Below are 12,236 nucleotides of genomic sequence, written 5' to 3' on the forward strand. Positions count from 1 at the left end.
TTGTGTTAATTCTATAGTTCCTGTGGCAATATGGCAGGCCAATTTAAACAAGTCACCCAACACTGTAATACGTTTCTACAACGACATAAGTTATACTACAATACACCGCAGTTCACTGTAGTAAAACGTAAATAATTTACTGTATTTACAGGTTATCATTTCACTATTGTTCACACTACAGTATATGCTATTTATAAATACTATAATATACACTTAATAATACACTATACCACATCATGGTTTACAAACACCACAGTATTTACTAATTTATTCAAGTAGGGTTCATTAACACTTTCACCTTTTGTTGTCGTTGTCTGATTCACTGGTGTTTTCTATTAATTTTTGCTTCCAAATGAATTCCACAATAAGAGCTTGATCTTTGCTTCGATAACTTTTGACTTTAAAAAAGTTCACATATTGACATTTATTGTTTCACGGTTTGTTTGTTTCTTTTCTTAGAGTCTGACCGGTTAAAATATCAAGTTTGATTCTGGCACAAATTATGGGTATTTAGAAATATGTTATTTCTGCTAGAAATTCACCTGAGAGCTACATTTTCAACATAAAAAGCTAACTGAGCAGAAATTAATGCAGTATAATAATAATTTATAATTTAGCAATTCATGACTTTATTTTTTTACAGTGTGTGATTAGATGTTAATATATTATTAACATTAAAACTGTCTTGATTTAGTTTCTAAATACTTTCCTGGACTTGTTTAGAATATTATATTTAGTTTAGACAAAACTCTCCTTTACCGGTGACAAATTTAGTAGCCAAAGTATATTTAGACAATATTTAAGTCAATTCATATTCAATTCCACTCAATGCAGTTACAAAACACTGTATTTTCCATTAAATCCATGACTGGTGTGTGTGTGTGAGTGTGTGTATGTATGTATGTATGTATATATATATATATATATATATATATATATATATATATATATATATATATATATATATATATATATATATATACACACACACACACACTAATCTGAGACTTCAAGGGTGAAAGGGAATGGGGTGCAGACTGGCATAATGTTTATTAATATCTTTTTGCTCTTTAATACATCACTTTATGCAATTAAAATATCCTGCATATTTTCAGGCGACTTTAAAAATAAATTTCCCAGCTGCAACAACACTAAAAAGCAGAACATAATACCACAATTCATCCTACTAGTCGGTCCTTAAGAGCTGAAGCATCTAATATTCTTACATGATCCTAAAAACGCCACATATTTTTACCTGGATGTTATTAATCTGCCATAAGCTGTATCGTATAATAAGCTTATCTACAGCAGAAAGCTGCATAAACGACTTCTATCCTCAGGTTTTGAATGCACAGAGCAGTCCTGGTGTGCTGGTCATGCCTTTCACTAACACTATTTTAACAGGCAGCTAGATTCCTAACATATTCGCAACTGGAGATCCTGTTTTTATTTTATTTTTTGGTTTGGATGCTAAACGTCTCCCGTGTCCATGCTGCAATCCCATTGCGTGCAGGTTGAGCTGAGTTTCATTATTTACATCTCTGCGGATCCTCCTGAGCTCTAATCTGCACGTCTCACAGGCTCCTCGAGGCTATTTCATTTAGCTTTAATATGTGCGTTTGACGTTTTGTTCATTTAGCTTCCCCCTTTAATTTAATTGACATGCTGCTGCCTTGTTTTGTTTTGTTGTCGTCTGTGTTTTTTTTTCTTTCCTCTCATCCTCTAATGCTTCTATAATGTCGCTGTTGTTTCAGAACTTTTATTGTGTGTGGACAGACAGTGAAAATGAATTTATGCAAGCGTGCTCATGGGGAGGTTAAAGTCAGGGAGTTTTTTCTATTACATTACAATTGCATGTGGCACCTTTGGGCATGTGCAATAAATGCAGCAGTGGCATCAGCAGAATTGTGTTGTGTAATCTGATTGACTGGATTATAAATGGCTGGGATTATTATGAGAGTGCTATAATGCTGCTTATATCAGTTATGTGCATTGGTTAACGTCGCCTCTAAATTAGCAGTTAGTTAATAGTGTGTAGGCGGATGGTAAACTCGTTTACAAACAGCACGTAGAGAGCAAGTAATGAGGTATGATTTTCAGGGTAATAGCATATTCTTATAATTTTATGTATTTGAGAAGCAGGATTTTAAAAAATTTTAATGTGATTTTGTTTATGTGAAGCTTTTGTTTTTTTTTTTTGTTTGTACATCACAGAAGCCAATAATTTCCTTAAAAAAACTGTCAGTGTTTATTCATTTTATTATAAGTATTTTCTTATTAAATAGAGTATTAACTTACATTAGTATAAGTAAAAACTGAAATAAACAATTTACACTTAATATGTTTTGCTGCTTGTATAAACTACTTATTTAAAACGAGCTGAAACAATACAATTATGGAGGGTTTTTTGTGACAACATAATTATTTTATGTTCAAACCACTTATTTTTTTATAAAACAATTAAATTAACTTAATCGATTTGTGTTGGCACAACATGAAGGAATTGTGTTTACCCAGCATTTTTTTACAGTGTATCCTATTATGTAAAAGTTAAAATAACACATGAATTGATTCTAACAAAATGTAGTTAAAATGGCACATATATCTTTCAAATATAATCTGAAATATCTCATATAATTAACCACTGAATAATTTAATGTAAAAATCCAGCTATATGACAACAAATACTTCAATTTTGGCATCATATTTAATTTCATGATGTCACATGTCACATTTTTAGATTGTTAGACGTTTAGTTTTCTCACATACCTGTTTTATTTGTAGTTTTTTTTTTATCAGAATTTCTGTGTGAATCGTTTGTTTTAAAGGAAGGCTTCTCAAAATGGTGTGTGTTTTAGCTCCAGCACCTGACTGTGTTCTTTGTTTCGGTGGACAGAAGCGCAGTTGCCGAATGGCGCGGCTGCCATCTGGCGGTCACCGCAAGTAGGACACTCTCAAAGACAACGACTGACAGGACTCTGTTAAAAGCGTTTGACTTTGTTCATTTAGAATGGGAAAACTGCGCAGTTTCACACCTCCAGTTGTGTTACATAAAGCGCCATCATTTGCACTGGATACAATGCAAAATTATTTTAAAATAAAAAAAAAATTAAAATATGTTTTTAAATTTTAAAAATTTAAAATTTAAAAACTGGAAAAAATAGTGTGTTTCTACACAAGTTTTGAAAAAGAATACACAATTCTACTTTATACAGTGGTCAAATTTTGCATTATTGTCATATTACCTATTAAATAATTCAAAAATACTAAATTCAAAAATAACATAAATACAATGTTCTGAGCCACATATATGTTACTATAAGTTGATATACTTTAGATAGATAGATAGATAGATAGATAGATAGATAGATAGATAGATAGATAGATAGATAGATAGATAGATAGATAGATAGATAGATAGATAGATAGATAGATAGATAGATACTGATTTTTAAATATACTGTTTTATCATTATTTATTAGTATTTTATTGTTTGTTTATTATTATTACTTTTTAAAACATTTGTCATACCAATAAAGAAAGTTTGGAGAGAGAGACAAAGAGAAAGAGGGAGAGAGAGAGAATAAAGACATACTTAGGAATAAAAATCTGCATGCAAACACACACCCACATAACTAGAGCAAAGGACAAGAACTATAGCAACATTTCCAAGACCATAGCAGTTATAAACAATAAGGGATGGTTACACTAAATGTTGCTTTAACTGAGCTAATTGGTAAAGAAAACCTATTTCTCTTATTTTTGAAAGCATAAAAACAAGTGCCTAAATCTTCATATTCAGGAAGGTTTCTGGAAGTATCTTGGAGCTGTTGGCACAGTCCTTCAAGACTTATTCTGTTTCTTTGTGAGATCTCTTGTGTGGAGCTGTCAGACCGATTATAAAAAAGTCTCACTGGATTATGATGATTAATAGCAAAACTTGTAAATGTTTGAAGGGCACTGATGAAAATCAGCTTTTTTAAACTTTCCACAGTCAGATTGGAGTGCTAGAAACACAAAAAGTCTCTTTTTTTTTACTTTCTGACATTAAAATAAGATCCAAATCCCACAAATTTTGAGGCCCACCATAAAGTGACAATAGATGTGCAGTTTTTCCCGCCTACCGAATTGATTGACAGGCACCACGTATACACGTCCACAGAACTTTATTTTTTGCAAATAAACTGGGATTCAAATATTTATATATATTAATACAACATTGTGATTTTTAAAAGTTAATAATATATATATTATTAACTAAATAATATATATATATATTTTTTTTTTTAAGTTATATATATATATGTGTGTGTGTGTGTACTGCAAATGCATTTGTGTTTGACTCATCGTTTCAGAAAGGCTTGAATAAACCACCACAAATACATCAAACAAACTTACTTGGTATTTTTGATTAATAAGCCGTAATCAGCTTCTTCTGAGTCTGTCTCTGTCACTGTGCTGTTTATCTGATGTAACTCGTGATGAGAAGCAGACACGCTCGTGGGAGCGGTGGGCAACTCATTTGGATTTAAAGGCTACAAAAACAGCTACAATATATTCAGATACCAAAATAGGCAGAATCTCGAGGCTATAATAAATAATCTGATGGGTATTTGGAGTTGAAAGGCTTATCTTACATCTTGTAAAATCGGTATTATAAGTGCCCTTTAACACACAACAAAATATGGTTTTTAGCTATAGTTTTTATATTTTTAGTAAGTGCAAAGCTAATGTTGTACTGTAATAACTTTGTGCATATACTGTTTGTGTTTATATTTTACTTTTATTTGTCAATGATCGCAAGGTTTCCATATCCTGGACCAGGCCGTATCTTGAGCTGCTACTGTGGTGATCATGAAGGAGTGGAGAGCATGAGACTGATTCCTGTGATTCTCCAGGGAGTGACATGTCTTCGCTGAGGTCCAGCTTCCTCCCTCTGGCGCCTTGACTGCAGCTCTGCACAAGACGTTTGGCCAGTGGAGAAATGGTCTTGCCCAACTGAGCCTGGTTTCTCTTGAGGTTTTTTGATTCTTCACTTTCGCCAGTTGGTGAAGTTTTGTCCTCGCCGCTGTCGCCACTGGCTTGCATGGTTCAGGATCTGTAGAGCTGCGCGTCGATGGATTTGCTTTTCAGTGTTTGGACTCTCAGTAGTGATTATTAAACCACACTGAACTGAACTTAAACTCTGAAAACTGAACTACACTGTTTCAATTTACTATGATCTTCTATGTGAAGCTGCTTTGACACAATCTACATTGTAAAAGCTCTATACAAATAAAGGTGAATTGAACTGAATCATTTCATATGTACCAAAGGCGATTTTGAAAACACAAAATCAGTCATAAACGACAATTCTTTTTTTAAAAAAATAGAGATTTATACAAAACCTGAAAGCTGAATAAATTAACTTTCCACTGATGTAGGGTTTATTAAACAGAACAATATTAGGAACAGAGGTAAAAGTATTTAAAAAATCTGGAGTCTGAAAGTCAAAATACAGAGAAAATCAGCTTTAAAGTTGTCTAAATGAAGCGCTTGGCAATGCATAATAAAACACAGTGTTATGATATTTCCTTCATGGATCATTGTGCACCTAATATCAAATGATTTTGTGGCATTAAATATTTATTTTGACCCATTTGCAGTCATGTTTTTATTTATTTTTTTATTTTAGCCGTTGTCAAAAATATACTTGTGCAACTTAACATTCTGTGGTCTAGGTAGAGTCGTACCAGCCTACAGTATATTGTAATGAAATCCTGGTTTCCACACATTTCCTTTGATCAAATCATATTTAAATATTTTTTTTACAAATTTAAGTGGTTTGAACATAAAACAATTAAGTTGTCCCAAAATAAAACAAGAATTGTGTTGTTTCAACTCATTTAAAATAAATAGTTTGAACAAGCAGCAAGTGTTTAGCCTGTGCTAAAGGTGACTGACCCACGATAAATTCTGCTGTTATAGATAAATAAATCAAAATATTTACAAGTACTGAGCATAGTGTGTATGTGTGTGTGTAGTCATGTGTGCGCCTCACTGGACTGATGATCTGTGATTTCAGTGCCATCTGGGCTCGGCCCTCAGGCTGTTTAGATCTTCACGCAACAATCTGACATCAATATGTAACACAGTTGCATCAGACAAAACCCATTCCCAAATCCAGCGTGCACAATCCAATCAGCAAACCCCCAAGAACCTTTGTTTACAAACGCATAAACGACAATAACACGGCCACGGGACTGCCAAATGTGTTCAGATGGGGGGGCGACGACCTCGTGTTGTCTAATCAAAGTTTATTCATATCATAGCCTGTTTCGCCAATAAGGCCTCCATCTCGCGCAGCGGGCCGCCGATATCCAGCCCGATCTCACCTAAACAAAAGCCATCTCATCTCCAGACCGAAGCCAGTCATTTCGGGTTATTAATACAACTAATTACCCCTTTTTCTGGCCAAATTTGAATTTAAATGAACATTCGGAGATATCATCAAGAGAAGCAAAAGGCGTCCCGCTGAGTTCTTTTCCTCTGATGGAGAGATTACAATTAGAGCAGTGGAGTGGCGAGGGCAGGAGAGAGAGAGACTATTACGCTGAGGATGGAGAAAAAAAAAATCTCCAATTACAAATCCACTATACAGTTGTCAGTGGTAATTAAATGTGTGGCGAGTGCGGGGGCTTTGCTATTTGTGGCTGGCTTTGTTTCGTCATTCTGGGGTCCGGTGATGAGCTGGATGTGAGAGTGATGGACAACAGTGTGGAAGATTCAGTCACTGAGAAAATGGCCTTTATTTAAGATGTTAACAACAATCTGATCTCCTGTTTCTTTTGAAAATCAAGGGGTAAATTAATATATTAATAATAATAAAGCTTGGAAAATTTCCTCACTCTTAAGACTTTGCCATATGAGACTTTAATTATAGTATATACAATGTTTTTTTTTTTTAGCAATACTATATTTGGGCAAGTATATTAGTTAAGTAAATTATATATAAGTCAAGTATATTTAAGGTAGTTGACAAATAAGCAGCAAAAATGTTTTCATAATACACAATTGTTTTTGTAAAATAAAAAAATTGATACACACATCTGACAATAGTCTTTTCGCCTATCCAAGCTTTAGGAAAAACAAATAATAACTTGATGTCTAGTTGATCATTTGGTATCAGATGTGGCTTATATGAAAGGCAAAGGCCCCAATATGCTTATTTTACCAAAATAAAATATGATCATGCCATGATTTTTAATTATTTAATTAGGACAGTAAAGTCTGACATAGCAGTATGATGTACAGCATAGAATTTAAAGTCATGGTGCAGTGAGGAAAAAGATTAATATCAGCTTGGACAATTGCATCCATAGATCTCTGCAATGACTTATTAATAAGTCATCTGGAAATGGCAAAGAAAGCGTTCTTGCAGGACTCCTGTAGTTCACCAAGATTCTTTATTCATCTTCAATGCCTCCTTCTCCATCTTACCTCAGAAATGCTCAATAATGTTTATGTCTGGTGACTGGGCTGGGCAATCCTGAAGCACTTTGACTTTCTTTGCTTTCAGGAACTTTGATGTGGAGGCTGAAGTATGAGAAGGAGCGCTATCCTGCTGAAGAATTTGCCCTCTCCTGTGGTTAGTAATGTAATGGGCAGCACGAATTTCTTGATACCTCAGGCTGTTGATGTTGCCATCCACTCTGCAGATCTCTCACACACCCCCATACTGAATGTAACCCCAAACCATGATTTTTCCTTCACCACACTTGACTGATTTCTATGTCAATCTTGGGTCCATGCAGGCTCTAATAGGTCTTCTGCAGTATTTGTGATGATTGGGATGCAGTTCAACAGATGATTGATCTGACAAATCTACCTTCTGCCACTTTTCCAAATGATCCACTAGAAGTCAAGTTATTATTTGTTGCTCTTACAACTGGATCGACGTCAAGACTTTATTCAGGTAGTGTATATTAGTGTAGTTGACAATTACACACAACATTTTTATAGTATGTCTTTAGAATTCTGAATTACACAATTATGATTTATTCCTCAGAGCAGAAGGGTTAAATAGTCACAATTATGAGAAAAGACAGAATTAGAAGAGGTTAATATCATTTCTGAGATGTAAACAGTCGAAAATAAGTCTTTAATCTTGAATTTTTGAGATCTGTCAGGACTGAGATGTAAATAAATTAAGAAATAAGTCTTTATAGGAATTCATAAAGAGGGCTTTCCTACACTATTCTGAATATCATAATTTTAAAAAATTTGCTTCGCGAGAAAAAAAAACAAGTGAAATACAATAGGTATATAATGATGATTACAGAATAAGGTCACAAATGCCTTTTCTATAACATGCACTGTAAAACCCAAAAAATGAAGGTAATTCAAACTATTTGAGAAAACCGATTGCAAACAACCATTTTAGTTCAAAAAGTAATCTTAATGAGTACTGTAAACTTTATCTATTTGAGTAAACGAAGCAATTTGAGCACAATAAAACCCAATAAATGAAAAGAACTTAAACCAACTGAGTACTGTAAAACCCAATAAGTTACGGCAACTCAAACCAACTGAGTACTGGAAAACCCAATAAGTTAGGGCAACTCAAACCGTTTGAGGAAGCTGATTGTGACAAACCATTTGAGTTTAAAAAACTAATCTATACGAGTACTGTGAACTTACTCCATTTTGGTTGAAGTAATGAGGAATTTAATTAACTCCTTCAACATTGAATTCAAAACTCTTTTTTTTTTAAATGAGTAAAATTAACATCCAGTAAATTTTGAGTTAACTACACTCATTTCATTTGATAAAGCTAACTGTTGGGTTTTACAGGAGTAGGCAAAACCAACCTGATCTCACGAGAAAACGTAACTATTTTATTTTTTGTCAGTTTAGTGGCTAATTCGCACTAAAATGTGTTTTTTTTTGTTAAAGGAGGCGTGGCACACAACCCCACCCCTAAACCTAACCATCAATCGGGGATGAGCAAATTGTACTAAATTGTATGAATGAGATCGTACAAATTCATATAAATTCGCCACTAAATCAAAAAAGTTACGAATTTCCCTAAGAAAGCGTTGCAAAAACAGGCCTTCTGAACTTTAAAACTAAAAGTAACCAGAACATACATTATCAGACATGATTCCATCAGGACATTTGCCGAAAAACAGACCTTTGCATTTTTTTTCACGGAAAAAAAGTCTTTAATCGTTTTTTAAAGAATTATGTACAGGTTTATATTAAATCACATAACACACAGAATGCCTTCCCAACAGAAGCCCCAAGTGAGTAAAGCTCACAAATGCAAGCCATTACCCATAATTCTCTTTGCATGCTCTTCAAAAAAGTGGACCAACATGGTACGGATAGGATTATAAAGCTCTTAAACACATCGAGTGAAACACCTTACTGTCAGTCAACAATAGTGTGTAAATACTAAGCCAGTTCAGTACAGTAAAACCCTGTTTACACCTGTTAATCACACTAAAAACAGGGTGTTGAGTAGAATAGTCGTTTGTTTTATTAGTTGAATGAACAGTCGTCTTAGAAACCAACAAGATTTTTTGATATTAGCCTTTTGGGTTAGAATATTTAGCACAGTGAAGCCTCGCCATTTTTCTTCAGGTTAAATGCTGAACGCCAAAACTTTTTCAAGAATGTACAGAAAGAAATTCAGATTTAGTCGTCTTCAAATGTTTCCCACAGATTACACAACCCTCACGGTGCATATTTTAGATAGCACAACAACAAAAAAGTCTCAGTAAAAGTACATGTTTTAGAAATATAGTCAGTGATTTACTTTGGCAACTAATCTCCCCAATGTGAACAGAGCCATCTAGTTAGAAAAAACAGACTAAAACAAAAATCAAGCACTGCAAACCCCTTTCCACATTAGAGAAACTGAGAAACATTAGAGAAAAGGCCAGTTTGACTCATTCCTTTCTTAATTATATTGGAATATTATAAGTACGAACAAAGATACTCCGCAATAACACTTATATAGAATATAAAAGCTCTGTTATATAGAATATAACTGCTATATCATACAGAATATCAGTGTTGCTTCAAAGTGCACTGCAAATAAAGAGTCTTATAGCTGATGCTCTTTGTTACAGTTTGTGCAAATGAGAAATATACGGCAATATTGAGTCATGCATCATTCAAATCAGAAGAAAATATGAGGGGGAAAGTATATACAGAGCTCTAAAGGCTATAAAAGCTAATGCAATACAACATTTGATTCATCCCTTTATGTACATAGTTGGAGGTAGAACTAATTTGTTCTAAGTGCATCTACTATCCTTAGGACCATGATTCAGTTTGTTTGTTTTTTCAGATGTTTGCACATCTCTAGAAGTAACATGAAATGACATTAAAGGAGGAAAAACTGCTGACAAGCACAACTAAATATTAGGGCTACAGTTCTTTTTGCCCTACTTCTACTTGTGTGCAAAGGTTAACGGGAAATTCTGATCTAATAAAGGCGAGTTTACCGACACATACGCGAGGAGGATATTCTATATTCCTATTTGTGCTGTAATTCACTTAATATGAAAAGCAGAAGGTGTTATGAAGGATCTGCGCTAGCGGGATTATCACATGAGGTAGCCTGTATAACATGTATATGTTCTCCTCAGCAACATCGATACACTAAGAATCAAGCGCTGTTAATGATGCCAGTTTTAAAGCGATCTTTGCCATTTAAACCTATACACACTGTCAGAAGGAAAACAAAATGTGCAAAAATTGCATCTTTAGGCGTACAACAGGTTATCACCAGGAGAGTACCTTTAAACAAGTTGTACTCACCGCAGAGCCACAAGGGCAGAGCTGAGCTCCAGTAAGGGGGAGTTTGAGCTCCAGCTCCTCCTTGCTGCATTTCTTCTACAATTGATGTCACTGGGGGTTGGGGTTAGGGACAGGGTAGGTGTACGCATTAAGACAGCTTCCCAGCAAACAATTTTGTGTTTAATAGACATCTAAAGGTAGACAGCTTGGCAAAAACAAGGCTAAACTTGAGCTATCAGTAAAAATCTATTAGACACTTAAGAATAGCCAAAAACTAGTCATCAAATAGACAGATTAGACAGACTTTATATGTGTAGTCATTATTTCTGTTCATTTGATGACTAGTCTTGGACGTCTAATAGATTTTTTAGATTAGACATCTTTTAAAACAAAAAAAGCTTGCTGGGTTACTGGAGGAAGAGCTGGTGCTCAAGCTCCGCCTTATTGGACGTGAGCTCCACCAAAGTGGCTCTGCAGCGATCACCTTCTCCCTTTAAAAGGACTGATCATCCAAAAACAAAATGTTGCTGTTAATTTACTCCTGCTCAACAACTACTGGCACCTAGAGAGGCTACAGATATACATCAATATAATGCATTCACAACAGACTGAAGAACAAGCTTGTGCTGTAAATGATCATCACTTTTTAGTAGAGACCAATCATTCCGCTTCATAAGACCAGCAGGTTTTTTCAGGGCATTTCTTTTGTTTTGTCTGTTGTGTCGGTAGAGAAAGGTGGTTATGCATAAAAATCATCTTGTTCTAATGTATTTTTCTTGGTTACATCAGTAAATTAATAGCAAATTTTCATTTTTGGGTGAATTATATCTTTAAAGGGAGCTGCTGTACCTTTTCCCTGCCTAAAGGTTGCATAATATTAACTGGTTCCTTTACAGGTGGTAAAAAGTTGTACCTCTAAAATAAAAAATATATAATAATAATTATCTGAGCGTATACCTCAAAAGAAACAGCAATAGTTTTCCTAATTCATAGTTTGACTTGGGAGCTGCATTATAAAAGGAACAGTGATTTAAACCTAAAGTATCCCAACTTTAAACATAGACTTTAAACACTAGGTCAATATTTTCAGGGACAACAGCAGAGACTAGTATATAAGACCACACTGTAAGACAAACAAGCATCGACATACCAAGCATCCAATTGTGGGGTGTTTAAACTTGGCATGTACCAGATTGTTATTAATAACTACGCTAAGCCAGACTTAAATGTGACAGATCTGACCTGACTTGTTCAGGAAGATGCAAGGAACCCTAGGTGTGCTGAAAAATCCACCAAAACCGAAGGAACGAGTGTTAGCGCAAATATCAGCAAGGCACTAATCCACTAATGTGAAGACACCCTGTTTTAGCAGCTCTCTGTGAGATTCCTCGACCGAACCATGTGCATTAACCCAGCCAGTAAGTATAATAAAACATTAAATACAGGAG

The 12,236-nt window shown here is 34.5% G+C and overlaps 1 protein-coding gene across 8 annotated transcripts in view; it reads right to left on the reverse strand.

Annotated features, from left to right (window-relative positions):
• Positions 1 to 2,918, reverse strand: part of LOC147835724 (uncharacterized) — an 83,502-nt gene extending 80,584 nt beyond the window's left edge. For 4 of the 8 annotated variants that reach the window (XR_015498140.1, XR_015498141.1, XR_015498139.1 and 1 more), the window contains exon 1: positions 2,770 to 2,918. The gene's annotated coding sequence lies outside the window, so the exon portion shown is untranslated. The remainder of the gene's footprint in view (positions 1 to 2,769) is intronic. The other 4 variants (XR_015498136.1, XR_015498137.1, XR_015498135.1 and 1 more) reach the window with 3 other exon arrangements.
• Positions 2,919 to 12,236: the final 9,318 nt, after the last annotated feature.

The sequence above is a fragment of the Danio rerio genome, chromosome 8 (assembly GCF_052040795.2).
Source record: "Danio rerio strain M-AB ecotype USA chromosome 8, GRCz13ab, whole genome shotgun sequence".
Taxonomy (NCBI): domain Eukaryota; kingdom Metazoa; phylum Chordata; class Actinopteri; order Cypriniformes; family Danionidae; genus Danio; species Danio rerio.